At 48.8% G+C, this 27,286-nt stretch overlaps 1 protein-coding gene and 1 pseudogene across 1 annotated transcript in view; one reads left to right on the top strand and one right to left on the bottom strand.

Moving 5' to 3' along the window:
- Nucleotides 1-27,286, top strand: part of LOC146205428 (uncharacterized) — a 93,507-nt gene that overhangs the window by 54,543 nt on the left and 11,678 nt on the right. The window lies entirely within an intron of this gene.
- Nucleotides 14,478-16,011, bottom strand: LOC146205429 (uncharacterized; annotated as a pseudogene).

Below are 27,286 nucleotides of genomic sequence, written 5' to 3'. Positions count from 1 at the left end.
TTTTGCTGTGCACAGATAACAAATGGCGACCACGCCTTGCAAACTGCTTTTTTTTTTTTTTTTAGTGATAGGAAGGCAAATTTCCACTCCTTTGCAATGATAAAATCGGAAATAAATGGGAGGGAATGGAAACATAATGTTCAAAAAACAAAATGACTTCAAACAGCATCGCCGCAGAAGAAACTGCATAAATATTCGCAGCATCTGCCATTTTCTTGGTTTAGAGAAATTGCTTCGAGGGTCTCTCAACTTGCATCTTGAGCGTTCACGAGCATACTTCAGCCGACTGATTGGAAAGTCATTCTAAGGAGTTCTTGTGTGGACAAAAAAAGTAGGAGGATAAGGGTTAGGTGCAATAAGTGGCCCTGAACCAGCTCTGCCATTGTTCAACTCTAATCCTGCTGAAACGCTGCATGGCATAGTGAAACAACAAAACATTGGGGTGAGGTCAACGAATTGCCATCATGATTGATCTCATGATAGAGGAAGAGAGGACAGGGACTGGTCATTTTGGGCAAGGGCTAAAAATATACAGGCACGAGGGACAGGCAAAGCGCTTTGTCCCGTCTCTCGACCATCCCTGCCTCTTTTTTGCGCTTTGTCAAAATGAGCAAACTCCACCAACTAGCCCAAGAAACAGCATTGCAGAGAGACAGTGTGCCTAAAGCTCATAGCCGCTTTTTGTAAGCCTACAAAAGCTAGTAAATTCAGACTAGATTGACCAAAATTGACCACAATAATTTGGGCATGCGCTGGGAAAATGTTTTGTCTAACATGAAAATGAATACATTTCGATGCCTGTGTTGCTTAGCATTCGTCAAGTTTTTCTCTCATGTGGCGATTGAAGAAAGTATAAAGGCATACCACTTCCCCAAACTACATCCAAAATTGCGTCATGTTGGGGGTAGAAGTGGCGTGGAGTGAAGGGAACTACTGGAATACATAAGCCCCGACTCCAAACACACATGCGTCATGCACTGCCGCGCTAACGTCGTCGCACGCGTCAGCCAAAGCTGGTCTGCGCATGCGCGCAGCGCCTGCGTGCATCGCGAGCTCTGATGCTGTGATCTGTCCCTGCCAGATATCTGGCGCGTGCTACACGCGTCGAAAACTAGCGAGGGGTTGGGACCGCGCGGCTGTCCCCTACTCCGTTCTTCTCGTCCTGAAGTCCACTTAGCTCCCCCTGCTTCTTTTCTTCACAGAATAGTTTTCTTCACGGTTTTCAAATTTTCTCAGTCCACGCGAGAGGGTGAGCGAGCCAGCACCACGAACATGCAGGTTTATTCCCCTTTTGCGACGCCTGCCGTGACGGCGGCGTTGACGTCGCGGCGCATGGAAAGTGCTTTGGAGTACCCGCTTTATTTATGGCAGTTACGAGGGTTTACCTACAGAAGGAATGTGAGGATTGACAGCCATGTTTGTCAGTTCTTCGATTTTCCGTACTGTTTCCTCGGGCTGTTTTTCATTTTCCATCAATGATGAAACAAACTCTTCACACATTCGTGGGGACAATGTTTGCAAACGGTGTAGGTTCGCCAGTACTTGTCTAAATGGGGCGATCCCCCCCCCCCCCCCCCCCCTTCTTCATTAGAACCGCAGATGAATCAACAAGGGTATCTTATTGTACGATCCCCAGACATGTAAAAAGAATTCCGGGGCTGGTAAATTTCAGATTATGAAATCATTGTCAAGAAACACATGTGCTAGTTGCAAAGCGGCGCATATTTAGATAACTGCTCGTGATGTCTCATTTTTCTGGTCGTCTTATTGCTCAGAATATGTTTATTTATTTATTTTATTTACATTACCCCTCAGGGAGGCATTACATATGTTTTGAATATATTTCAGAAATATCATGTTGCACTCACGCTCTCGAGTGCTGCTAGTATGGCAGTCCGCTTTTTCAACGCACCTTATAGCTAAAAATGTCGCAACAAGAGCGCAGACTGACTTGAAACTAGAGCTCGCGGTAGTTATTATAGCTGGAGTACCATTACCAATGTACGCTTACTACCAGCGCTAGTGCATTCGCTTTCAGCCCACCTGCTCATGTTGCTGTATATAGTACAAGGAGCTCAATCTAAAACATCAATCTATTCGTTGTGTCGTCTTCTGACCTTGTGCTCCCGTCCACGTTCCGGGCTGTTACCTCAAGCTGCATAAGCAACATGCCCAAGCTGCTGTTCTAAATAAAAACAAAAATGGGGGAGGGGGAGGGGCAGCTAGCTTACCGTCAACACTATATAGCCTCCTGTGTTTCAATGGAAATGCCTCCCCCCCCCCCACCCTCACCAGGGAAAAAAGAAAGCGGTCAGCGCGTTATGAAAAGGAAAGTACGCATACCCACATATATCAGCGCGCGCGTTTTTTTTTCCTACTTTTATTACAACAGAAAAATTACCGAGGATTACGTTACTTCCTAATGCGAAATTTGAGCGTATCTCATTGGCTGTTCCAGCTTTTCGATAGATTGAGGCAAAGATTTCGAGCAAGACATGTATGTACAGTTACAGACAACTTTTTTATTTTATTTTTCCCACGTATTTCTTCGAGAAACACTCCACTAACAGTTCTTGACTGTCATGAAGGAAGCTTTGTGGATCAGGAGTTCGCGTAAGGCAGCGTGTGGACCTGTAGGAGCGTTGCGCAGCGAAGAGATAGCAGCGACAGACTGATGCCGCTGACGCCGCTAGCGAGTCAAGTCAACATGGCTCTGCGTTTCGGCTTAGGATGTATGCACCGCGATCCACTTACACCGGAAAACACCGTCGCCGCCACAAAGGAAAAAGGTAGGGGGAGGGGGGGGGGACATGCAGCGGCGAATGGTGGCAGGAGCGTGCGCTGCCCTGGCTGCGGAGCTGGTTACAAGGGACAACGCAGACGGCGACGCGAAACGCAGGAACGGGCGCCAAAGAGCTGGGCTCTGAAAAAAAAAAAAAAAAAGAAAGCTGTTCAGCACGCCAAATGGCCACATCAGGGCAGCGCGAGGAAGTACATGTCCGGACAAATTCTAGGGGCAGTAAGTAACCGAAGGGCGTCTTGCATTATTCTTTTGTTGCACATACAACGACAGAAACGAATCCTTTGACTCCAAAGAATGCCTCAGTGGCAGCCAGTTATGCATTTTACCGTGGTTAGCGCGAGTGATTGCCGTTCTATGCTTGTTATGAAAGCAGGTGATGCTGGTAGTGAATAAATAAATAAGTAAATAAATATATAGAAAGTACACTGGACAGACGTACAGAGGAGATTCAAAGGGGAAGGGTCGAGAAGGAGCGGTCTAACGCGCTTGCGAAACTAACCCGCTTCTACTGGCGACGTTGCCTCATAACTGTCTGCTACCCTCCCCTCTCCAATTCATTTCCCCCAAAATTTAGCCCGAATGCATTGCGGCAGCTGCGTGGTGCTTACCCTTTTGGTAGGTATTTCACACCTATTTCGCAATGCCGACTCTCCTCTCTAAGGTAAAATGAAATTGGCCATCGCCCTTTTCTCAGCTCATTAGGTTACCAACGTCAGTTTCTATGGTTAGAAAAGCCCGAACTAAAAAAAAAAGAAAAAAGAAAATGATTACTGTGGATTGAAACCGACTTTATTGCAATTTTATTATGTGCAATAACGTTTGATAAAAGTAGTTCTGCACCAGAGAGCTCGCAAGAATATCCTACTATAAATGCTATAACTTCAAAAGTGATAACAGCTCAAAAGATGGTATCAAAGGAAAGACAATACAGGCGTCGATTTCAGCCAGAGTTCATGACGAAACCACCAAAGATGTATACTTCGTCTCACAAAATGTTTTTAGTACTGCGAAAGGCCGGGGCGCCATGGACCAAGAGCACTTGGACACTTGCGCGCGAGCGAGGCAAACGCGTTTCCCTTTTTTTTTTGTACTTTGTAACTAATGTACAAAGCTCCCCCTGTAATTTCTTGTTATAGCTCCCCTCTGCACTTCCCCTCGCTTTCTTCTCCCCATCATTTTGCTTTCCCGCCGGCTGCAGCTTGGGCGCTTCAGATTTTAGATAGCAGTTGAAGCGGCCGGCAGCACTCTTTTCCTTCCTTTTGTTTGAATAACCACTATCCACACCACCTATAATAGGCAATTGTGCTCCCACTGTCGCCCTTGCCGATTCGAGGGGTGCGTCGGAGCGCACCTATTACAGTGCGCATTTTAATGGGCCAGGGAGCCCCTGCCTTTAGCAGTGGTGCAAATCTCTTCTGAGTCAAAGTATAGTATACAAGGGCCACATAAATATCTTCCATCATATCGCACCTTTCCATTTTTCGTATACACTTGAGCTATCGTGAACATATGTCGACGATGTATCATCAACTTGCTCAAGCTTCCACTCTATCCAGAACAGTGAACAACAAAACGAGGTGGTACTTTTCATTTACATTACGCACATTCGGTCATGGCCGAATCGAGCGGCGGCGGTCCGCGTCGCCGCTCAAGTTCAGCCGTGCTATCCGCAGTAGTCAAGCTAAGAACAGGTGAACGCTTCCCCCTGCGCACGGCGGGGAGAAGAATGGGGCTTTGAAAACCCACCCCCCAACAAAAGAAAGCTTCTCTACAAAGCAACGGTTGGGTCCCTCGGCCAACTGGGGGCAAGGCCGATAGGCACTTTCTCAGTCCTGAATCAGTGGCGTAGCCTGGTGGCAGAATTTGAACTAATTCCAAGATGGCCACCGTGGGACCCCCGCCTTAATGTCGACGTTACCAAGAGATGATTCTTCAGTGTAGACTGCCGTGGATGCAAAGCAGACCGGATTTGCACGGAACAGGGTCGGCGAAAGCGATACTAGTTGCCGGAAACAAGTGCCGGTGCTCATTAGAAAAACTGGTGACAAGCAGCAGTGCAGCCCGGCCATTGTGAAGCAACAAAAAATTAAAGAGCACTGCAGAATCTGCATTGGAGTAATGCGAAAGCACGGATGCTGCTGTTGGTTGCTTCTAGTTGCTTGATTCACTTCTTGTTCACCTATTTTAGCCTTTGGTACTTTCAAATTGCGCGCCAATCTCTTTCTATGCCCTTTTTCAGCTCTACTTCCGGTTGCGTGACGTCACATCCTCTACGTCACATTAATTCACTTCTTGTTTACCCATTTTAGTCTTTGGTTCTTTCAAATTGCGCGCCGATGCCTTCCTATGCTCTTTTTCGGCTCTACTTCCGGTTGCGTGACGTCACATTAATTCACTTCTCGTTTACTCATTTTAGTCTTTGGTACTTTCAAACTGCATGCCGATTGCCCTTCCTATGCCGTTTTTTTCTGGCTCGACTTCAGGTTGTGTGACGTCACATCCTTGACGTCACCTTAATTGACTGATTTAATTAACTATTTCGTATTTGATACATCTTGACATCACCCTAATTGACTGACTTAACTATTTTAGCATTTGATACATTCAAATGTGGCGCCAAGCCATTGGCTAATGAGACCATTTTCGCCTTTACTTTTACATTTTTGCCTCTAATTAATTACTTAACTAATTTATTGCCATAATTATTTTTTCGGACACAACATTGCGTCACCCTCTATTGACTGACACCACTCATTAACCTCTACCACTTCTCAATTACAATTGCTGCGGGCACGATTTTGCGGACGCGGTCTGCAGACAGAAATGTGTGAACATAGCGAAGTAATGCTTTCGCATTAATAAACTCCGAGCAGCGCAGATGCCTCTAGCTAGCCGGAGTGAATGGTTCGCCTTTGCTACAGCGTCGCCGGCACGGAAATCGTTGCAGGTGACGTAAACCAGAACACTGCTTCGTGGCGGCAGCAAGACGCTCTCGGCGGAAACGCGAAGTCCAGCATTGCGAGGGCTGCTACTACTATGTTCGGCAGATTGTCCCATCGAAAACGTGACGAGCCTGTTCCGCAGGTTAAAACTGCTCCATACTCTCTCAGAAAGTCAATGCCGAAGATAAGGTCACGGGAGCAGTCATTCAAAATGACGCAACTAACGACGAACGTGCATCCGTTAATCTAAATGCGAGCCGCACACATCCCCTTTGGAGATACTAGATGACCGCCGGCGGTTCAAAGGTGCACACTGACTAAGCAGTAAGCACTTTTCTCAAAACAGTCGCCATGCTGCCTGTGGCAGACGTAGCCGGTATAACAAGCAAAACTGTTTATTTATACAACAGGTAATGGCGCCCGTTTTCGCTCTGCTTGGCGCGGTTAGCGCGGTCGCCCATGCCGGGGACTCCCGTCGGTCCGCCTGGTTAGCTTTCCGCTTGGGGCGCTGTCGTCAGTGGCGCCCACAACACCCCCCTTTCTTGAAAGGTTTGATCTCACAGGTCCAGGCGTTCTGGTCGCTTACAAGCACGTCCACTTCTTGTGGTGCTCGTGTCCCGCAACGGTTGCAGGTGTCTTGCTGACGCGTCTTGCTTGTCCTCTGTCGGTTTGTACAACGTAGGACCTTGGTTCTGATGTTGGCTGTGTTACCACGCCGTGTGATGCAGCTCCAGCGAGGATGCGCACAGCTGTACCTGGTGGTAAGCGCTCTCGGATCCGTATACCTTGTGCCGGGTGTCGTATGATCGTTTTGCACGAGCTCTGTAGGCTTCATTATTTTGTCTGAATTCGCTGTCGTCCCACTTCGGGGCTAGCAGCTTCGAAGTGGTTGGTACTGTGGTGTTCAGACGACGACCCATTAAGAGTTCTCCTGGTGAAAACCCTTCCATGCTGGGTGTGGCCCTGTAGGCAATGAGCGCTTTGTGTATGTTGGAGTTCAGTTCAGTTCAGTCGTTCAGTCGTGTCCGACTCTTCGTGACCCTATTGACCATGTCACGCCACGCTTTCCGGTCTCTCACTTTCTTCCTAACATCACATAATTTCATCTGCAGTGCCTCGAGGATGCCATCTAACCATCGCGTTCGCTGCCTACCCCTTCTCCGGCGACCCTCAACCTTTCCCAACATCAAATCTTTCTCCAGCGACTCCTCTCTTCTCATCAGATGACCAAAGTAGCTGAGCTTTAACTTTAGAATTTGACCCTCCAATGAGCAGTCAGGGTTTATGGTCGACAATATTGACTGATTTGATCTTCTGGCAGTCCAAGGAACTCTCAAGAGTCTTCGCCAGCACCACAATTCAAACGCGTCAATTCTTCGGCGGTCAGCCTTTTTCACAGTCCAACTCTCGCATCCATACATCACAACTGGAAAGACCATAGCACGAGTTATACGGATCTTGGTTGGCAGACTAATGTCTCTGCTCTTTACTAGGCGGTCAAGGCTAACCATTGCTCTCTTTCCCAGAAGCAGGCGTCTCCTAATTTCATGGCTGCAGTCTCCTTCCGAGGTAATCTTGGAGCCCAAGAAGAGAAAATCTGTCACAGCTTCCACTTCTTGTCCCTTGATGCTCCAGGACTTGATAGGGCAAGACGCCATGATCTTTGTCTTTTTAATGTTCAGTTTAAGCCCAAACTTCTCACTCTCTTCTTGTACGCGCATCAGAAGTCTCTTGAGTTCCCCTTCACTGTCTACCATTAAAGTGGTATCATCCGCATATCTAAGGTTGTTGATACGTTTTCCAGCAATCTTCACTCCAGCTGAAGACTCGTCCAGACCAGCCTTCCTCATGATGCACTCTGCATATAGGTTAAATAGGCAGGGCGACAGTATGCAGCCTTGCCTCACTCCTTTCTCAATCGGAAACCAATCAGTAAGACCATGCCCAGTTCTGACTGTGGCCTCTTGCCCTTCATACAGGTTCCTGAGGAGACAGATGAGGTGAATTGGAACTCCAATCTCTTGGAGAGCTTGCCACAATCTGCTGTGATCTACGCAGTCAAACGCTTTCGCATAGTCAATAAAGCAGAAGTAGATGGGTTTCTGGAACTCTCTTGCTTTTTCCATGATCCAGCGAAGGTTGGCAACTTGGTCTCTAGTTCCTCTGCCCTTGCGGAACCCAGCTTGCACGTCCGGAAGCTCCCGATCCACATACTGCTGCAGCCTACCTTGGAGGATTTTCAACATCACCTCGCTAGCATGCGAAATAAGCGCGATCGTGCGGTAGTTGGAACAATCTTTGGCACTGCCTTTCTTTGGAATGGGGATGTAAACTGACCTCCTCCAATCCTGTGGCCACTGCAGGGTTGTCCAAATCTTCTGACATACTGTATGCAGAATGTTAACAGCGTCATGGTTGAGGTTTTGAAGCAACTCAGCTGGAATTGTATCAATTCCGCTAGCTTTGTTCTTAGCAAGGCTGGCTAAGGCTCATTCAACTTCACTCTCCAGGATGCCCGGCTCGAGATCAGTGACCACAACCGTCTTATGTTGGGTTTGCACATTCGGGTCCTTCTTGTACAGTTCTTCTGTGTATTCCTGCCACCTCTTCTTTATCTTTGCGGCTTCAGTGAGGTCCTTGCCTCGTTTGTCCTTTATCACGCCCATCTTAGCACAGAAGCTTCCTTTGATATCTTTGATTGTCTTATACAGAGCTCTTGTGTTCCTTAATTGGCTGTTGTCCTCAACTGCTTGGCACTGTATGTTCAGGAAGGCGTTCTTATCTCTCCTTGCTATTTTCTGAAAATCCGCATTGAGAACCTTGTATCTTTCTCTTTCCCCCATAACTTTTGCCATCCTCCTTTCCTCAGCTATTTGCAAAGCCTCTTCAGATAACCATTTTGCTTTCTTGCATTTCTTTTGCTTTGGAACTACCTTAGTAGCAACTTCTTGTATTATATCACGAACATCAGTCCACATCTCTTCGGGCTCTTTGTCTTCTAGATCTAATTCTTGAAATCGATTCCTCACTTCCACAGCATATTCTAATGGAACTTGATCCAGATTATACCTGAAAAGCCTTCTAGTTTTCTGCGTTTTTCTCAATCGAAGCTTAATCTTGGCAACAAGAAGCTGATGATCGGTGCCACAATCGGCCCCAGGCCTTGTTTTTACTGCTTGTATAGCGCTTCTCCATCTCTGTCGGCAAATAATATAATCGATCTGATTCCTGTACAGACCGTCCGGCGAAGTCCATGTGTACAGGCGCCTCTTGTGCTGTTGAAAATGAGTATTCGCTATGGTCAGGTTGTTTTCTTGACAAAACTCTACTAGCCTCTGCCCAGCTTCATTTGGCTCACCAAGACCGAGCTTGCCTGTAATTCCGGATATTTCTTCACTCCCTACCTTAGCATTCCAGTCTCCTATGAGAAAAACGACGTCTGATGATGGAGTGCGGTCTAAAAGGCATTGTAGGTCCGCATAAAATCTCTCAAAGTCAGCTTCTTCAGCAGTAGTGGTCGGTGCATAGACTTGGATAACTGTTATGTTGAAAGGGTGACCTTGGATCCGAAGTGAAATCATTCGGTCGTTTTTGGGGTTGTACCCTAGCACTGCTTTGCCCATTCTTCTGTTTACTATGAGAGCGACCCCATTCCTTCTCTTGGATTCGTGCCCACAATAAAAGACATAATGGTCGCCGGAGTTAAATTCTCCCATTCCGATCCACTTGAGCTCGCTGATACCCAAGATATCAATGTTCAATCTGTCCATTTCTCGCTTGACGATATCCAGTTTACCTTGCGTCATAGATCTTACATTCCATGTTGCTATGTGATACATCTCCTTGCAACATCGGACTTTCCGGTCGCTTCCCGACACATCCACAACTGAGCGTCCTTTTGGCTTTAGCCCAGCCGCTTCATTCGTCCTGGAGCTACTAGGAATCGCCCTTTGTTCATCCCCAGTAACATATGGGACGCCTTCCAACCTGGGGGGCTCATCTTCCGGCGCCATATCATTAATGGTATTGTGACTGGCCATAGGGTTTTCTTGGCAGGAAATACTGGAGTGGGTTGCCATTACCTTCTCCAGTGAATCACATTTTGTCAGAACTCTCTGCCGTGACCTGTCTATCTTGGGTGGCCCTACACAGCAGAGCTCACGACTTCATCGAGTTTCGCAAGCCCCTCCGCCACGACAAGGCAGTGATCCATGAAGGGGAAGACTTCCTCAAAAGCTGCTTTGCTGTCTGCACAGCCCTCTCAGCCATACCGTTGCTCTGCGGGTAGTAAGGGCTTGAGGTTGTGTGTGAGGCTCCCCAGTGATGCACTAGTTCTTTGAACTCTGTGGAAGTGAACGCGGCCCGTTGTCTGTGCGTATTGTCCGTGGAACACCGTACCGTGCAAACATTGGCTCCAAGACTAAGGCTATGTTTTTTGTAGCTGTCCTCGGCAGCTGTTCTAGCTTGAAAAATCAGGAATAGTAGTCTACTACTACAACATACTCTTTCCCCTCCAGCGTGAAGAGATCCATGACGACTGTGTCCCAAGGGTGTGCTGGCAATGGGGTTAGAAGCAGGGGTTCTGTTTCTGGCTTTCTGTGCTCTCTGCAAATTGGACACTTTTCCACGTAGTCTTCAACGTGCTTGCCTATGCCTGGCCACCATATGCATTCTCTTGCCCTCGCTCGGCACCTCGTTGTGCCCAAGCGGACTGCATGGAGTTTTTCCGGAACCTCTACTCTGATGTCTGGCGGGACGATTGTTCTGTCGCCGTTAAATAGCAGACCATCAACGAGCGAAATCTCACTAGCCACCTCGGCGTACCTTTTCAGGTCAGGTGACAGCCCATGCACAGTTGGCCATGATGTAGTCCAGAAGGTAGCCATCCTGGAAAGTGCTTCGTCTAACTGGATGCTTGCCCTGATTCTGTCCAGCATTTGGTTTGAAGCAGGGAGCTGTTCAAGTGCTAATTCTTCAAACTCGCACACTGCACTCTCGAGAGTTCTTTCTTTGTCTGCTGGTTTCCCCGATGGCTTCCGGGACAGAAGGTCAGCTGTTTACAGCTTTTTGCCGGGAGTATGGGACATGGTGTAGTCGTACTCCAAAAGGCGCATCCTGAAACGTTGAAGGCGAGGACTCAGCTCGTCAAGTCGTTTAGTCGTCAGCAGCGGTATTAACGGCTTGTGGTCCGTTTCCACGTGGAAGGTTGATCTCAGCAGGTATTAAATGTTCGCGAACCCATGTGATTGAACAGTGCCTCCTTTTCGATTTGGGCATATCTTTGTTCTGTATCCGTAAGGGAGCGTGATGCATATGCCACAGGTAGGAGCTTTTCGTGCGACTGCTGTAGAAAAACAGCCCCAAGACCGTATGAGGAAGCATCCACAGACACTGTGTGAGGCGACTGGGCATCGTAGTGAGTGAGAATCGACGTCCTGCTTAAAGCTTGCTTGAGTTTGTCAAAACTCTGTTGCTGAGCTGGTCCCCAGTGCCAGTCGGCGTCTTGGTGGAGCAAGTCTCTGAGAGGCGTCGTAAAGTCTGCTAGATCTGGAAGAAATTTTGCTAGGTGGTTTGCAGAGCCCAACAAAGACCTGACTTCTGACGCATCACATGGTGGGTCGAGCTGGACTATGGCCCTGACCTTTTCCGGGTCGGCGCTGACTCCTGTTGAGTTTACGATGTGTCCTAAGAATGTTACTTCTGTTTGTCGAAAGGAGCATCCTTGTCGATATTGAGGGTAACACCTGCATCTTCCAGCTTCCTTCCAGCAGTAGGTTGGTGTCGTGTTCCTCAGTTGTCTTCCCTGAGACAATGATGTCATCTTGTAGACAACTCACACCTTCTAGTCCTTCGAGCACACGGAGCATTTCTCGTTGGTAGAACTCTGGCGCTGTGGAGATTCCGAAGGGAAGCCTCAGGAACTGGAACCTGCCAACTGGTGTGATGAAGGTTTTGTATTCGCGAGAGTCCTTGGACAGTGGCACCTGCCAGTACCCTGCTCGTGCATCTAGGCGGCTGAAAACTGTTTCACCTGCTAATTTTGCAAGACACTCGTCCACCGTAGGCGTGAGCACACGTTCGCGTATTATTTGTTGGTTGAGTTGACCGTAGTCCACGCAGATGCACAGCTCATTGTTCTTTTTTCGTGCGACAACCATTGGAAAACACCACTCGGTTGCTCGCTCGATCTTCTGGATGACTCTCGAGTCTTCCATCCTTTCTAGTTCTTTCTTCCCAAGTGGAAGCAGTGGAAGAGGCACGCGCCTAGGATAACTGACTGCGTATGGCTCAGCATCCTTTTTGACTTTGATGCGGTACTCAGTCTTCATGACTCCAAGCCCAGACGTTAGCTTTGGGTATGACGCCAAGAAGTTGAGGACATCAGTTGATTGTGCGAATGTTTCGTCTAGCTCAAGAGGGCGCTGTAGAATCCCAAGTTATTCTATAGCTGGTCGACTGAGCAGCGGTTCTTTTAATACTTTGATGATGAAGACTGCTTCTTGGACTTCAGTGCTGCGCCAGGTGACTGTTGCATCGATGTAGCCAACAGTGGCTATCGCTGTCTGGCCTGGGCCTATCAACAGCTGTTGCGTTGACTTGATGGGTCCCATGACGGTTCTGTCGTACTGGTCGTGTGCGATTGCAGTTACATCCGCGCCGGTGTCGACCTTGAAGGTAAAAGGCAAGTTGTTCACGATAGTAGTAATCCTCCACGGCGTGTTAACTCCCTCTTTGATTTTGCCTAGATATAGCTCTCCGAGATCTTTTGGTCGTTGTCGGATACTCGAGGTCTCGTCCTTCGGCTTCGACATGCAGAAGCGGGCGTAGTGGCCTTTTTTTCCCACACTGGTTGCACGTCTTGTCTATCGCGGGACACTGTGTCTTCGTGTGGTCACGCACACCACCACACCACTTGCAGCGTTCGTCTCCCGTCTTGTGTGTACGTTGAGGGCGCGACTTGAAAGGCACCTTCACTTCGTTCCGACGAGTTTTGACGTTTGTCTGGCCGCCGCGAACTTCTCCCATGTCGAGAGCTGGCTGTTCGGTGGAGCGAATTTCCTTGTGTTGAAGTTTCACGCTCTCTGAATTGCGGGCAGCTGTGATTGCTTTTTCGAGAGTGAGTTCTGCGTCAAGCTGCAGGCTCTCGCTGAGTTTTACGTCTCGCAAGCCGACCACAAGCCTGTCCTGAATCAGTTCGTCTTTGAGAGTTCCGTAATCGCATCTTTCGGCCATCTTGAACAGTTCAGTCGCAAATGCGTCGACGTTTTCATGTTGCTCTTGTTTTCGAGAGTTAAATCGCGCTTTCTCATAGATGACATTTTTTCGAGGTAGGAAATGCTTTTCAAAAGCACTCACCACGGCGGAGTATGATGCGATCTGTTCGTCTGTCAGTTTCAAAGCATCGAGCACGTCCTCCGCTTCTTCGCCCATGGCGTAGAGTTTGCGTCGTCTCGTCCTGTCCTGTCAGACCGGAGATGAGTCGGTAACGTTCCCACCTGCGGTGCCATCGTGTCCAATCTTCGGGCTTGCGGAAATCGAGCTTTGTCGGCAGTTCCAAGGCGAGGGGGTTGAACGTCATTCTCGGAGTGCCGCTCACGCGCTCTTCGTTCGCGGCGCGAGTGTCTGGCATGACGCTCCGGCCGCTTACGTTGGGCTCGCTGTCCTTCTGGGTGTCACGCTGCGTTGGTTATCCCGCCGCTGCCGCCATGTGGTAGACGTAGCCGGTATAACAAGCAAAACTGTTAATTTATAGATCAGGTAATGGCGCCCGTTTTCGCTCTGCTTGGCCAACATCACCTAGACTACTCAAGGCCTCTCCGCTCCTCCGTGACGTCATCACACTACGACGAACGCGGAAGCTGCGCACTGCTGCGCGTTGCTGCGGGCTTATTCTTGTTTCACTAGAATTGTGGTTGTTGCCGCATGCGAAAACATTCTTTGGTGTTTTAAGCCCTGTTGGTTATTAATAATAATAATAATAATTGGTTCATAGGAAAGGAAAGGCGCAGTATCTGTCACACCTGTTTCTGTGGACACCTGAACCGCGCCGTTAGGGAAGGGAGGAAGGTAATAACTCTTCAGTCGGCTGAAATATCGCAAGTAAACGTCTGTATATTCGTGCAGCGGATTTTCTAAAGAAGATTAACGTTTCAGGAAACAGCACATAATATAAATGGATTTATGAAAAGCCAGAAGCACTGCTTTTATTGTGCCAGTGTTAGTATAAGGCTATGGATATAAACATAGCTTCAGAAAGTCAGCTCTATAAACGCTGGAACATTCTGTAGTCTCTGTACTCGTTTTGGAAACAAATAGCAAGAAAGTTTCGATTTGTTGTGCATTTATTTGCTCAACTGGTAAAATGTGAACGACGGTTTTTTGCGACGAAAGGAGGCTTTGAATCATGAAAAAATGTGCCGTTTTCGCTGCATTTGAGCTGTTGCTGGCCATGCCGACAATAGTGCCACTCTTATAGTCAAAATACCGTCTGTAGATGTATTTCATCCGTCATTAGAACCGCACATTTCTCATGATCTTTCATTGTTGTCACAACCTTTTTTGCATACGACAGAAATGAGGCGTCCTGCTGCTCAGCTGCTGGACTCACGGCGTATGAACAGCAGACACGTCTGATAGTTGATTCATGCGGCAGAATAAGACCTCCGTAGCTTCTCAAGTATTTATAGGCGTGAGGAGAAATGATGAATAAAAGGCTCGAAAATACGAGCAACTCAGAAGAGTAGCGGGGCGATTTGCTGGAAAGAAGGGATACTTGTTCCAACAAGAAGGTCAAAGCATCCTGTCGCTCGTCGCTTTGCAATTCTTGGTTCGAAGCATCCTCAAGAAGGGACTGCACAAGCGTCAGTGTGCTATCTGTCTTATCCACGGGCTTGAAGGCAGACACCTTATCAAATCTCTCAATGGCTTCCAGTAGATTTGTTAGGCACTGAACGTCATTTACAGTTTCTGGAATTTTTACATCATCAACTTTGGTCACCTCTACGTCTTGAAAAAAACAGCCTTATGGACAAGCCATTTGTTCCTTTAACTGATTTTCTGATAGCTGGAGCACAATCAAGGCCGAGGTTTAGAAACAGTATGCACTCAGGATAGGAAACAACTTTCCAAAATTCCGAAACCTGGATGCGTGGAAGACCGCTTAACAGAGCCTGAAAACTGTCAATTCTGTTGCTGTTCTTCCTCTCGGTGCGTCTCAATGGACTGGTTGATGGCTTCCTGTATTGCAGCTGCTTCAAGACGCGCCTTCTTGTCATCTGGGGCCTCTCGAGAGGCACTTGTAGCTGGACCAGAAAGATACGCTGGGCAGTTTGGGAGTATGCTTGGTACTGCGTCAGGTAGAAGTCGTACCAGTTTCAGCTCAGCTTCAATCACTTTCCCTGTCTTCACATCCACGTAACTTGTTTTGCGGACCATGTCCGCAGGCTTAAAGTGACGCTCGCAGACCTAGAATGTGAAATGAGACATTAGGAGGGTGCAGTACCTGAAGGTAAAAAAACAAACAAACAAAAAAAAACAGCAGCCCTACCTTTTAAGGTTCTAATGGTCGCAATTTAGTTTAAACTCCGCGCGCACTAAATATCAGTAATACTGTGTCTCTAAGTCACATTCACGTAGTATAAAATAAGGTTCGCACCATAGCTATGGAAACTTTCTTTTTAAGGCGGAAGCCTTTAATGGCTCATACTGTCGTGGACAAAGTGTGTCCCGCTTTTGCGGCAGCTGTCACTTGGCGTTCCTCGGTGTGCGTTCAAGTGTGGAATTCAGTTGCAGGAACGCTAGACAAGATGAGACTTCTGGAGGAAAGGCGCAGTATCCGTCGCACTTTCTCGAAGTGTGCGTTTGGATGGTATGCCATCGCGATCCTGTCGCGTGGCGTTCCTTGGCGCGCGTTCAAGTGTGGGATTGCACATGTCAGGAACGCTAGACAAGATGAGATTTCTCGGGCTTTCACCTTCCACTGCTTTACTCGCTAAAATCCCTCGTTATTTTTAAGGTAAGTATCACGTACACATAATATCGGAGTATTAATGCAGCTTTAATGATGCAAAGAAGTTGTCGATGACAAATAGTAAAGAGGAATATTTGCCTTACCACCGATCGCTTTCCTGGTGTGAAATCGGCACGATGGATGGCTTTTATCCACTGAGCCCTTCTCCATGGGTCCAATGGGAACGTGAAGTCTCTCACTGTATCCCCACCATCATAGTTTCCGCGGCACCGCGGTACACAGCAATGTCCAGACATTCTCAAAACGTGCACACTTGATGAAAACACTGCAGCATCAGCGCAGACCTGTCACCGCCACTCATCCAGTGCTTATATCTAAAAAAAAAATCAGCAAAACTTTTGCGACACACGTTGCACAAAGGCGAAATCTCGCACTGCAGTTGGAGCATGAACAGTGCACCACCTAGACTAACCACTCCATGGAGGAATGAAAGCTTAGGAGAGGCCCTGACGTCATTTTTTTGAAGCCGGCGCGGCCGCGCCGCGACCGGACGCTGCAACGCCTCTCCTCCTCCTATACCCTTTCTCCGCGACGCTCACGTACCTAGGGCCCTTAGCAACGTTTTTGCTAGTGGCCCGAGTTTTCATAGCAACAGCGTCGGCGTTGCTTATGGCCCGACTTGGCTAACCTTAAATTTGGACGTCACTTCCGCCACACTTTTTCCAATGCATTGGGAATGGCAAGGGCCTCTCCTAAGTTGTTTCCTTCCTCCACGGCAGGGATAGTACATAGTACTGCGCCATGGCAGCAGCAAGAAAAACAGCAGATTGCTGTAAACCCGGAACGCTATACCTGTTGGCAGAATTCAAGGCTACTGCGCAAGACTGCAAGCAGAAAGGACCTGCCCCAAAAAACGTCGAATATTGTCCACTCAGCAGCTAACCGATACCCTCAAGTTCGAATTAAGGGCGTGCCGCATCGTCGCCGCGTTGCGGTATGTTGTGGGCAGCATAGTGTCTCTCCATCGATGTCGTCCAGTGGTGCAGACGCAAGCGTTGACGAGCGTGACCCGCATGGAGCGTTTTTCCGGACGATTCGCCGGCGTCGACGGCAGCGGAGCGTTTTTTTTTGCCGCCGGAGAGGACGATTTTGCCAAATCGTCGGGATCTTGCTGAACAGATAAAAACGCCGACGACGCGCCGACGCCGGAAGTCGGCAGCGGCAGAGGGCCAATGAGAGCCGGAGCAGCCGTCACTTGATTCCGGTTGGAGCCACGCCCACGCCGGCCGAGAGAGAGAAGCTCGCGAGAGCGGAATGCGGGGGTTTGGCGCTCCGACGGCGCCGAGGGTTTCGGTACAGTGAACTAGAATATTGGGTAGTGTGCTCACTCCGCGGCGGCTCTACGGGGAGCGGAGGCCCCGCGTGTGTCGACAGGCGACTGCTTCGCGGCGCCGGCACCAGGTAACGCCACGGTAGACTTCACGGTAGGATCGTAGGATTTTGCTCCGCCCGTCGCTGTCAGCCGGTTCAATTTGTCACTGCGTCATTTGTGGCTTCGTTGTTGCTCTGCTGTGCGCATGTTCTTTTGGCGCTTATCGGAGGTCACTTCAAGCGTTTGTTCAGTAAAGGCCAGTTCAGGCTCTTGTTTAAGCTCCCATCGAAAGTGAGTGTTGACTACACCACGTGCGTCGGTGTATGCATGTTCTGCCGGGAGATCAGAACTCTTTGGGCTTTTCTTTCGCACATGAGGGGGTAAGCGGACATGTGGCCTGTACTAACCGGTTAATTCACTGGGACAGACTGCTAATAATAATAATAATAACAATATTTATTTAGTATAGTTAGAACAACATACACATACGGAAGCGCCGAAGCCACAAGCGGGCTTGTGCGGCGACAACCGGCAGCCGCTGCAATCTTCGCGCCACATCAGAACTCCATCAGAGCTCCATCAGAGGCAAAAAAAAAAAAAAGAAGAAGAAACATTTGGCACAACACACTATCAAAAATGAACTGACAACATCAGTACATATTATATGTTCTCTAACGCTTTAACAGCAACTCTCAATGTTTTGCGGGTGGTCAAAGAAAATACGTCGTCCAGTAGTTCGTTGAGGATGGCTGGAACATAATAGCGTCTTGTTGCTTTACCGTAATGAATGCGGACTCTCGGTTTAAGATAACGAGGAACATATCTCAAGAGCGTGTTGTCAGGCTAGTTGGTTCTGCGTAGTATATAAGAGAAATGCGCAACAACTTCAACAGGACACAGGAAGAAAAACACACACAACAGTTCACGAGCGCTCGTGAACTGTTGTGTGTGTTTCTTCCTGTGTCCTGTTGAAGTTGTTGCGCATTTCTCTTATATGAACATGTCTCAACGGTACCGGTTTCGTGTTTTTGTGCCTGTATGCACTGCTCCAAAAATATTTTAGTACTACAATTTGTTTAAAAAGATTGTCAAAAGCAGGCAAACCGGCTGTTCTAAAGACACTGCTGGGCAAATTCTCCTGTGGCATGTAGAGGACGCTTGTAGCGACGTTTTTCAAACTCCTATTAACTCCATGTGAAAGAGCAGTTAAAAAAAACACATACCGTATCTTTGAACACTACCCCAGAGCATGGGCGATTAGTTTTCTGATAGAAAAAGGCATCATGGTTTTCAAATTAAACAACAAAGATGCAACACTTCTAAGTTTCTTACAAATGTGGGTCAACTGAGTACTCCCTGTCAGATCACTGTATATGGGTACACCAAGATACGTAACCGACGGGACGATATAGGTTGACAAGAACACGAATAGCAATATGAGGGGTTTAAATATATAGAACCTACATTTGGTACATCTTTGTGCGGGCTACGAAAACAGACAAGTCGGGATTTGATGCCATTTATTTGTATTAAGTTTGAGACAAACCAATGACTAAATTTAATAGCGCCTCCTTAAGGTTAGCCAAGGCACATGAAAACTTAGGTTTGCCTGATACTAGTAAAGGGTCATCGGCGTAAAGGAATATAGTGGATGCTTTCACGTGGTCACATATATCATTCACATATATCCGCACAACAAACTTACCGCGTCACTGCAGATAGGCCCAAACCAAAATATGCCGGCCCGTCGTCAAAACCATTGCTACGCGCCTGGATGCAATACTGGCTATGTGCATACTAAAGGTGGCCCAAAAATAGCCCTGCTAGGCGTTCCCAAAGATGACTTTTAAGGAAGCAGTGGGAGATCAACCTCCGTCACTCGGACAAGCGGCTGGATGAGAGCTGTGGAGCTGTGCTGTTTGTGAGTTTCATTTCGAACTTCGTTTCGTTCTCTATGTTCATATTGTGAACGGGGGAAAAAGTCCGCATCCCTCGTGGGAAGCCAGCATTATCCCCCGATGCCACACCGACGCTATTGCCGAATCTGCCAGCCTATCTTTCAAAAAATACACCGAAAGAAAGACAACAAAGGAAGAGCAACCCACTGGTGTTGTAACTCATACGCCCGATATACCCGTAACAACAGAAGAGTAGGAATCGGCCCCAAACGAACAGATTCTGAAAGTATTCTTGATATTTTGGAAGTGGTTAGAAATAGACTGCATAAAGAAGTTGGTTGCCCCGTTCACGCAGAAGGCCGATCTGAAGAAGTAATAAGGTTTTATTTAGTCACCAGACTGCACTTCTATGTGAAAAGGGTTAATTAAAAAAAGGCAGAAAAACGAGAACGGGCGAAACACCTCAAACTAAGCCATTGCTAACGTTGTTGTGAGGTGCTGGAGCAAGTGAAGGAAATAAGCGGCAAAATACGTGAACATAAATATACGCAGCGGTGACAAATCTGTTCATATGTTTCATAAAGCAGTGACTTTATGTCTCTCCAAATAAGTATGCAGTAGCTGGTTTGAAAACCTTGTGGTGCGGCTCCCGTGCTGCCAAAAAAACGCGAATTGTAAATAATGCATCTTTCCTTTTACTTTGTCAGAATTACATGCATTCATTCTACCTGTCATCTCCATGTCCTTTTTGTTTTTGTGTGCTGCAGCATGGGTACGTGTTTGTGAATAAGCAGTTGTTGCGGCCGACACTCCTTCATTCCTCGTTTATCCCTGGCATGAACCCCAAGCTATTACTATTGACTTTAAGCATTAATAGAAAGAGCTGTATAACCCCCGAATATGCAGTGCATTATAATTTCTTTCCAGTGAAACAATGCAGGCTCGAGTGACATACACTATGAACGTCCCAACGAGCCAAGCGCATTGATTAACATTGAACATGTGCACAGCGCAGATATAAAGTTCAATTCAAGGTCCGCTTAACCATTTCAGCAAAACCCACGCAAATGTCGCGGTAATATTTCAGTTTGTCGGCGCGGCTACTGCGACGCCGGCCGAGCGCGGCACCTTTTACCCGTGGAGTGCGCGCGCTTCGAAGCACCTACCGTGGAGACGCGCGCAGCGCCACCGCTTACCGCCGCTCCCCGTCGACACCGGCGGGGACACCTCGAGCGGCGCTTGTGAGCACACTACCCAATATTCTAGTTCACTGTAGTTTCGGGTTTCTCGGCCGAAACGGCCGAGCAGCAATGTAGTCTTTCGGAGTCGCTCCGCGCACGAGGCGACGACAGCAAGGTCCGGGCATCGGGCACCGTGCACTTCCTTTTTTTTTTTTTAGGTTTTTAGGTTAGAGTTCGGTGAAGGTGGGCCGTCCGCTGGGGCCACGAGTGTTTACGCTGAGCTCGGAGGTTGTTTATGAGCTGCTAGCCTTTGCCAGCGGACCTCCGATACCTCCCTTGTGCTATGGCTTCTGCATTTAGATCCATAGCTGTTGGAAGTGATGCCTTTGCCTGTTTTCTTGACACACCTCCGGAATACATGCGGCGTTTTTTTCCACGATTTTCGCGCGTCGAAAACTGCCGCGCCGACGCGACGCCCAGCTCGAGATACATGGAACGACGAAGCGGCGCGAGCGCCGCCGCGGATCCCTCGATGCGAAAGCAAATGCATCAGCGAGCGGAAATAACCGCAGAGCGAGGTACGTGAGAGAAGCGACGCTGTCCCTTGTGGTAAAATCCCGAAAGTGCTCATCCTAATGCTACTGTGCTAAATGTAGAAAGCATACATAGGTGCGCAAGGATTTGGCTCGCTCGAATGAACGAAGATACTTCGGAATGCCTGCTCGGATACCAGCAGCACGGTTTTCTTTTTTATTTTCACAAATTTCACTCCAGGGAGCAAACAAACACACAGCGATCCGAGAGTATGTCGTATACTCACAAAAAAACGACATTCCGTGCTTGATTAAGCGTTTATTTTTACGATAATCACATTTCTGCGGCCAAACTGCCCCATACCTCGTCAGCCATGGCGGCCATGTTGACAGCGGCCGCTCAAACCGGAAATGCCAGCTTTCCGCGCTCCTATTGGCTCGCGTCGACAGTCGTTTCCGGTTCGAGATGACGCCGCGCCGCCCGCGCGTCAAATATCTGGCAGGGCCAGATCGGTGGCGGCGCGCGTTTTTTCTGACGCGGGGCGTCGAGCGCGCGCCGTCGGGCGTAAAACGCCGGTTTGACGCGGCAAAAACGCTCCATGTATTCCGGCCTTTAAGCGTGGCCCGCATGGAGCGTTTTTTGCACGCGAAAACGCGTCGCACGCCCGACGCCCGCGCCGGCGTCGACGATTTCACTCCCGCATGGTCAGCAGACGAGCGGCGTTTTTTTTTTTTGCCGCCCAGTTGAGCGACGCACGCGCCCCCATCCGGCCGTGCGTCGAGGTCGCGCACATCTTGTTTTCCCTGTAGCCGCGAGCTTCAAGTTGTGGTTTCCTCTCTTTCTTCTGGGTCAGGTGTGTCAAGAAAACAGGCAAAGGCATCACTTCCAACAGCTATGGATCTAAATGCAGAAGCCATAGCACAAGGGAGGTATCGGAGGTCCGCTGGCAAAGGCTAGCAGCTCATAAACAACCTCCGAGCTCAGCGTAAACACTCGTGGCCCCAGCGGACGGCCCACCTTCACCGAACTCTAACCTAAACAGTGCGCAGCAGGCACGGCGCCGGAGGTGTTGCGCCGAGACGGGAGACGACGAAAGAGCTCCGTCGTAGTGTGATGACGTAGGCGCGAGGAGGAGGAGGATATGAAGAGGCCTTAGTTAGTCTAGGTGGTGTTGGCTTGGCGCGGTCGCCTATGCCGGGGTCTCTCGGCGGTCCGCCTGGTTAGCTTGCCGCTTGGGGCGCTGTCGTCAGTGGCGCCCACATCACTGCCGTTCGAAATCGAATAGTCGGCACCGTGTCCACAAATGTATTGACGGTAGTACGACCGTCTAAAATAAGAGGAATGTCCAAAGAAACGCCTCTGACTTCCCTAGGCGACGGTACCAGCAGCTCTCTGTCGGATCGAAGCGGCGACGACGGGAGGTCTTCAACGCAGCGACTACCAACGGCTTCGCCCCCGAAGGTTCCTGGTTTCAGGTTTCCCTACGAGGGCGAGGTGAGCGGCCCTGCTCCCCTCGCAAGGAACCGTGGGTGGAACGGTACGAGGAACGGTACTGACGCTGTGAACGGGATGAACTCTTCAGTGGGTCCGTTCGTTTTGACCTGCACTTCGTGAACTGGTTCACGTGGTGCTGCGCTTTGCCATTCGTTTCAGCGATGAAACATGGCGCCCTCTGCACCACGCCGTTTGTTTCAAAAAGTGCAGACGTCGTGCAGGTCGAGTTCACGAAAAGTTCAGCAAAACTGTGCACCTCCTCAGAGGTCGGTGGGTCAGTGCCGAAATGTTGCAGCTGCAGCCGCCGCATGAAAGAAGACGACAGCTTGAGCGACGATGGCTTGCGTGTTGTGATAAACAGTGAAGCGGCCCTAGTTATTCCACTCGTCAACGGGAATTGTGCCCATGTTTACCAATGAAAAGACGACGCGTACTTCAAACCATGTCTAACAAGCACGTTGCATGCGTTATAGTTCGTGCTGACTTCAATCGTGATCAAAGTTGTTTTGTGTTTCGTGCCAGCTGCCGCATGGTGCACAATACATCCAGGCTGGTTCGTGTCAACGCTTCATTGCGATGTGCTATTTGAAAATTGGTTTTATATCGGCATGCATGTTGGCGCCGGTTGATGTGAGGGCAATGAATGTGGTCGGCTTTTGTGCATATATGCATCGCATATTCATGAATGAATGAATCTATATATGCCGCTCAGATCAACGGCGTTAATCATCCCAAACATGCAGATTTTCAAATAGCACATCGCATTAAGTACGTGTTAAAGTGTACAATGCACCTTTTGTGGCAGCGCGATCGAAGCGCACGTGGTCATGATTGAAGTATATAATCAGCATGTATCACACCGCATGCGTGTGTGTACTTCTTGTGAGTACGCATAGCCGTTTCCTTTACGAACTCGATCGTGTTCTCGTTGACAAGTAGAATAATTAACACCGACCGGGTCTTTTCGCCGTTTATTACAACGCACAGCCCAAAAGCATCGCGGCTGGATAATAACAAAACTTCGTTGTCATGTTGTCACCCGTTAATAATTAGAAGGTATTATTAATGATGCGCCCTTAACGGTGCGCACACTCCCAGACACCCTTAGAGTGAGTGGAGTTAGCTGTTCCGGTCGCAAAGGAGATGTCCTCGACTTGCGTGACAAGCTCAGCCGGAATTCAACTACCTTGTAGTAACAGAAGGGGGTGGCCGTTTGGTGCCCAGCTTTCGCCGGTTCAAGTCAGAGTAAGGGTCGGAGTCAGAAGTAACAAACAAAACAAACTTTATACACAGCAAGAGACGATACAGAGGAATACACAAACACTAGAATTGCACAGACGAGAGGTTCACAGAAAACTAACGCTAAGCATGCAACTACAGAGGTGTTCAATAACACAGAGGCTTAGAATACAAAACAATACAGGAGATAGTCACATAAACAAACACCAAATTGTTCACCGGGCACTGTTGCAGTCCGACGCCTCGAGAGTCACGATGTGGCCGTCATGCAAGACGAGCGGCTCTCCCTCACAGGTCCGTGGGCTTGCCAGCAGCGGGTGATCCCCAGGAGTCCAGTTGTCGCACTTGCGAACACGCCGCAACCACTAACTGACTGACTGACTCACTGCACAAGCGGCGCGGCCTCCATAAATAGGGCGCGCCGCGTCTGTCTGTTAAGGCGCGCTAAGTCTAGCGCGCACACACACTTAGCTTCGCTGGTTAGAGCGCTCGCTTTTCCTCCCGTCGAGCCGCGCGTCATCATTGGCTTGGTCCCGTAGAATTTTCTGGAGACGTCTGGCATTTTCCGGACTGATGAATCACCGTCATCGCCGGGTGATGAGAAAGAGGGTGGCGGCGACTCGTACAAAGTTACGAGCTCTCTCGCGCGAGGAAGGAAGCTTTTCTCGAACCTTCTGGAACTTTCGATGCGGTGCCGCGCGGGCCTCGCGCCGCGTCGGCTTGATAAAAATGTGCGGCGATTTCGTGACACGCCCCTCCCTTAAAGAATATTGTCCTACAATATTCACAATACACACGAACATCGCGCGCACATGCATGCGCTCGCAAAGTAACAAAGTAAATGGGGAAAGGGCACATATACACACATCAATAATTCAAGTCTCCCAAACTGCAATCACAAACTACAATTCACACATCAAAAGCCTCACAAGTTTCTCAGACTCTGATGACATATTTTTCACATATCACTGCGTTGATGTTCGCAAACATAACTCATTGTCAATATACATGCCAAAAATTAGCAACACAGAAACACACAGTTATTCAAATGCGAAGCGCACAAACCCAAGGCACGCCTTCGCCTATATTTCCAAACTTGTGTTGCACCTCCTCCTTGGAACGTATCAGTTCCTCTCCATCTTTCAGACATGCCAGTTTTCTTTCACACAAAGCACTGGCTTTTCTTTCGTTCGTGCGTCCTGCTCCCTTTTCGACTCTTCTGAGTTTCTCTTACGGGCGCGGTTCTCACTTCAGCTGCTGCTCACACCCAAGTGTGATTTCCGACTGGAGGTTTGACATTGATCCCTCATAACGCCTTGGGGTTGTTGATCTCGGTCAGCGCAGGTCGTTTTGCGCTTACGTTTCCAATCCTTCAGCTGATTCTTCCTAGATTTTGTTCGGGACCCTTCCTGCTCTACCTTGCCTACATCAGTAGTGCTGAATTTTCTTTTCTTATTTTCGCCCGCACAGCTGGCAGAGGCGCGTTTGTTCCGGTTTTACTCGCATAATCAGAACATTGTTGTCTGGAAGGAGCGTCCTTTTGAGAACTTTGTTCTCCCTGAGTCCTTTTAATTTTCTTTCTTTTCTTTACGACCTTCAATCGTAACTTCTTAAAGCAGAGCTCATCTTCGGCTGGAGACTTAAATTCTCCTCAATTTGAGTTACTTCTTGTTCATTAAAATTTTCTTGAAGTCTTTCATCGCAGTGCAGTCCTCGATTTCCTGCATTTCTGAATCTCCCAGTCTAGGATCTGCACTGAGGGTCTCCTCTGAGAAAAAGACTTTCTCATCTTTCTCAGTGGGAAGAACTTCCTCAGTAGTCGAGCCGTCGCTCCAAACCGGCTCTTGAATTTTTGGAAGAGTACTGTCTTGAGCTTCTGCTCCATCTGAGCTTTTGTGCTCGCTGTTATTTGACAGCTCTTCCTCCATGTCATTCATGCACTCCGACGTGGAGCTAGAATCTTGCCCTTCCTCTTCAGGCCAAGAGCACATGAATGAGGTTTCTGGCTCGATAACTGCCTTCGCAGCTTCGGCGCAACCTGTCATCTCGGAAGGCAGTCTCCGTTTCCTGGGAATTCTGAGCTCCAGTTAAGTCCTCTCCTGAAATTTCTGTTGCAGGAACGGGCTGTTCTACAACATTACTCTGACTTCCGGAGCTGGTTTCCACAGCACCTGTGGCTGTATACGAATCACTCGTTTCACTGTACCTCCTAATATAAGGAAAGGTAACCTCCGGAGGCTCGGTGACACCTTTCAAACGCCGAACCTCAGCCAGCTTCTTCAGAAGAATATCTCTCTCTTTTAAGAATTCTCTTTCCTTTTCTGCCTGCTTCCTGAGCCATTCTTTCGCTCGTTCTTCTCGTTGTCTGTCTGCCTCTTCCCGCTTCCTCTGCCTTTCTTTCTCTCTCTTTCTTTCTCAGCCGGTTCTAGAACCTCCCTCTCTTTTCGGTCCACCCATTCTCGCAGTTCAGCTCCCTTAAGACTTTTCTGTAGGCCCAACGCAATGATCTCCTTGAGATTCATCTTCAGGCTTGGCAACATGCCGGTCCGTTCCTTTCTTGCACATGGAAAAAAGACTACTGCAGGTGTAATCACTGACGTTGACCCCGAGATAAGTGAAAGCGATCTCTGCACGCTGATCAAATCTACGGCGCGCATTGTAGATGTTCATCGTTTCGGCCGCTCAAAATGCGTTAAACTAGTCTTTGAAACTGAATCCCTCCCATCCCACCTTAAAGTGGGCTATGTAGGACATCCAGTTCGGATATGTGCTCCAAGACCTGTTCAGTGCCACAAATGCAACAAGATCGGACATGTAAGTGCCGTATGTCGAAACGAGGTATCCTGCCGCCGATGCTGCGGTACGCACCCTCATGACACATGCCAGACGGAGACTGTCAAGTGTGCGAACTGCTCGGGTGCCCATGAAACGACGGCTAACTACTGTCCTAAAATTCGGAATGAAAGACATATACTAAAGAAGCTGGTGCGAAACAATTCGACTCATCAAGAAGCGGCTGCGTCTATTCGTCGTCGCAAGCACCGTTCCCGACGCCGACACAAAGGATCGGAAGGCAAGCCTAGCCTGGATAAGACAACTTTACAGTTAAAGGTCCACGGAAACGGCCCCCAAGAAACCACTGATAAACGTGTTCAGTGTGTAGAACACATCCTTTTGAGCATTAACGCAAAGTGTAACTCCTTGGAACAAAGCCAGCGATTTATTATTAGTTTTTAAAAACAGCGTTTTTTGAAATTCGCGGGCAGAGGAAATGTCGCTTGGCGGTGTCGCATGGAACTATTTCCTAATCCCGTGACGTCACGGGTCGGTTGACTGGCAAGGCTTGCTAGAAGCTGCCATTCGCTGCGGTCACTGCAACCATGACGTCACGAACACACTTCCGGTAGCTGCGAAAGTCGTCTGCTCGAACTCTGTGCCGGCTGTTACAGCTCGCCGCCCTTATCGGTTAGGTGGCCATTGCCCATTAAGTGCAACAACCGAAGCGACGCAGGGATCGGCAGAACGAAGCTGCATTTACAAATATCTTATTTATATAACGTGGTTTCAGGAGTATCGGAGTGTCGTCCGACGAGGCGTCAATAGCACGGTCAAGCACCGCACGATGGCAGCACCTCCTCGACCGCCGTAAACACCGCCGCTGTGGCCCCTCCTCCCGCATGCCGTTCGCGAACGACACGGCGGATCGTTAGCACCGATGTCCGAAATAAAGCGTGCTAAACTTTGTTGGCGTCTGGAATACTGAGCCGAATATCAAGTATGAAGCCCTCGTGAGGATCGCTGACCAGCAGCAAATTGCTGGTAAGAGCGATAGCAGTGATACAAGCTAGTTTCT

This window comes from Amblyomma maculatum, chromosome 1 (genome assembly GCF_055883805.1).
Source record: "Amblyomma maculatum isolate TAMU_Amacu chromosome 1, ASM5588380v1, whole genome shotgun sequence".
Lineage (NCBI taxonomy): Eukaryota > Metazoa > Arthropoda > Arachnida > Ixodida > Ixodidae > Amblyomma > Amblyomma maculatum.
This window is presented reverse-complemented; position numbering and strand designations above follow the sequence as displayed.